The sequence below is a fragment of the Myotis yumanensis genome, unplaced genomic scaffold (genome assembly GCF_028538775.1).
Source record: "Myotis yumanensis isolate MYYU_CA2020_CCGP unplaced genomic scaffold, mMyoYum1.0.hap1 SCAF_10, whole genome shotgun sequence".
NCBI classification, from domain to species: domain Eukaryota; kingdom Metazoa; phylum Chordata; class Mammalia; order Chiroptera; family Vespertilionidae; genus Myotis; species Myotis yumanensis.
In genome coordinates this window covers 83,525,053-83,528,248 of record NW_027223761.1, presented here as the reverse complement: position 1 = coordinate 83,528,248, position 3,196 = coordinate 83,525,053, and positions in this window count along the sequence as shown.

Here is a 3,196-nt window from a genome sequence, read left to right as displayed (position 1 = left end):
AGCTCTGATCTAGGGGTCCGAGTTGGCGGATTATACCAACCGGTTGCTTACGTAGGAAAACACACCTGTGGCATAAACAGGACTGAAGTAGTCTCAGCAGAGAATTTCAACATCCAGACCTATGACACGTGAACAGGGGCCTCTCCTTTGAGGTAGCGGTTGGCATCTTCCTCGCTGGTTCGTCTCCTTGTCGACTCCTGGGCTGACCTGGTACGGGGTTTATACGTCCCGGAGGCTTACGTGGAAGAGGCTAAGACATGGGCAGGCTTTGAGTTCTCATGAGCTGTTTCTTAAAGGACTCAGGGAGTCCCTCAAGGCGCGAAGATTTAGGGTTAAAAAGAAAGACTCAAAAGGCTTCTTACAGGACTCAGGGAGTCCCTCAAGGTGCGAAGATTTAGGGTTAAAAAAAAAGATTCAAAAGGCTTCTTACAGGACTCAGGGAGTCCCTCAAGGTGTGAGGATTTAGGGTTAAAAAGAAAGATTTAAAAGGCTTCTTTACTTTAGAACATCTTATGACAACCAAACTTTGGCTAAGATAACCTTGGGTGCTAGCCATGACTTTAGAAAGCGAAATAGGAAAAAATTTAAAAAGTCTTTTTCTATTAAGCATAACTTTGGGGAAAAATACGCCATCTGAGTCATTTGCTAAAACTTCCCCCAAAACAGGATATGTAGGGGAAAGGAAAAAGGAACACATGGCGATCCTATATGGACGCCTCCTCCCCAGTATTCAAATTTAAAATCTCCTTCTCGTAATTAAAAAAGTTTTACAAAATTTAGAAAATGCGTCTGGGATTTCTGTTCACGTGTAAAGAGAAAAACTGGCTTGGAACTAAAAGCGCGCATCATCCGATTTTGGACATTTAGATAGAGTTTTGAGCTAAAAATCTCTTTACAAATGTACAGAATAAAACCCAAGACTGATTATTTCCTAAGAAAAATGGCATATTTGAGCCAGGGAAGAAATGCAGGCTGGTTCTAGCAATAAGATTGGTATATTTCCATAATAAAGAGTGATTTTTGAAATGTTAATAAAGCCTGTTCCAAAGTTAATCTTAAAAGCCTCAAAGAAGCCAAAACCGGTTTGGCTCAGTGGGTAGAGCGTCGGCCTGCGGACTGAAGGGTCCCGGGTTCGATTCCGGTCAAGGGCACGTACGTTGGTTGCGGGCACATCCCCAGTGGGAGATGTGCAGGAGGCAGCTGGTCGATGTTTCTCTCTCATCGATGTTTCTAACTCTCTATCCCTCTCCCTTCCTCTCTGTAAAAAATCAATAAAATATATTTTAAAAAAAAAAAAAAAAAAAAAAAAAAAAAAAAAAGCCTCAAAGAAATTTAGTAAAATTGTCTGTTATAGAAAAGTTACCAAAATAACTGCCTTAAAATAATAATCTAGATTTGAATCTCAAGAATTATTGAACTATATTAATTATAAAAATCTAAGTAGCCCGGTAAAAAACCGGCCCTTTGTTAATTGAAAAGGCTGGCCAAAACATTTCTAATGAGAAAAGGGGCTAGTTGCTTCCCACATGTAGCAAATTCTTAAAGAATGTGGTCAATTTACTCTTCCAGGGAAAACAGCCCCCTCCTTTCTCCCCCAGGCCAATATTGAAACTTCCCACCGACTAGCAAGGGGCAGGAAGCAATGTATCTACAACCTTGTTTGTTGGCTTTCCCCAGAGGAAAAATTATGGTCGTTTTAAAATCAAAGGCTGGGGCCAGGCCTGCCTTGCCAGCCTCAAGTGTGGTTTTCCAAATCTGCTGTGAAATTTAAGACCTTGGAGTTTATACCTAGGTATCTTGAAGTGACATAATACTGAATTAAATAAGATCTAAGTGTACTTCGTACAAAATCTAAAGAACAGAATTAAATCTGTTGGTTGATTATGTCCTGCATTTTTTGAAGTTTATTCCTAAAAATGTTACTGATTGAGAAATGCTAAATATTTGACTTGCCAGCTAAAAAGTTCTAGTTAAATCAAATTGGGAAAAATTATAATTGTGGTAACTAAATGCCTAACGTAGAGAAATTTATTTTTAAAGAAAATCTTGTGCTTTCTCTGAAATAATTAGAATTCAAAATATGTTACTCATTGATCTGATTAAAAAAGAGGATAAATTCTGTGATCCCAACAGAAATTTTATATACAAAGATCAGTTTTAATTTAATTGATCTCTTAATAATTATAAAAGGTATATAATCTTTAAATCATATATATACGTATATATTTGATGGTCTTTCAAGTTGGATTTCAAAACTATAACCAAGGAATGACTTTGGGACATTTCATGGGCCCTGAAATGCTTTCAAAAGTTTATTCTCTCTTCTTAAAGGTTTTTTAATAAAGCCAATTTAATATACTTGAAATCACATGGAAAGCTTTATCAAATATAAATTAATAAATATATTTTAAGTTTTTGCCTCTGAGAAAGGGCAAAACAAGTAATTTTGTTTAATATTTCTTAAAATACAGCAGTGGAATTTTAAGATGTAATTTGAAATAACAAAAGCTCCTCGCCGCTGCATTTTAAATTAGGCTGGAGGTGGGGCAGCATTTGTCCCTTGTGAATCAAAAGTTTACTAAATTTACTTGCTTCGCTTTGCCTTTTTAAAATAATCACTTGAAATATATAGCTTTGCGACAGTATTTGTTAAAATCTCAAAAGGCAACCATGTTTCTTACATTTGTTGCTTGTGTGAGAAAGAAAGCTGTCTGGAAGGAAATAAAAAGGTTTCCTTCAGATGCCTAACTAAAATTAAAAATCAATATATTGGGCCTCAAAAGCTAAATTAAATAATTTGTGTTTTGTCTCCTTAAACAAAGTTTATGTAAATTTACCCAAAAACTAATACCAGAAATTTAATTAAGGTCATTTACTGTCCATAACTTAGGACAAGTAAAGTTAAAAGAATAAATGCTATTTCAAACTGACTTAAAATTGGCAAATTGGGTTAAATGGATATTCAGGGGAACTTAGTTGTCGCCTATTAAAAGATAAACTTTTACAGGAGTAGATCTAGACACCCAAACCTCTGATATCTTAGAAGCCACACTCCGTGCTTTAAATGCCTCCAATCCATCCCTTGCAGAAAACTGTTGGCTATGCATGACCCTAGGTACACCTATGCCCCTTGTCATTCCAGATGACATCAGTAACATCACTTCTAATAATAATTGTACCCTCAGTTTGCCCTTTA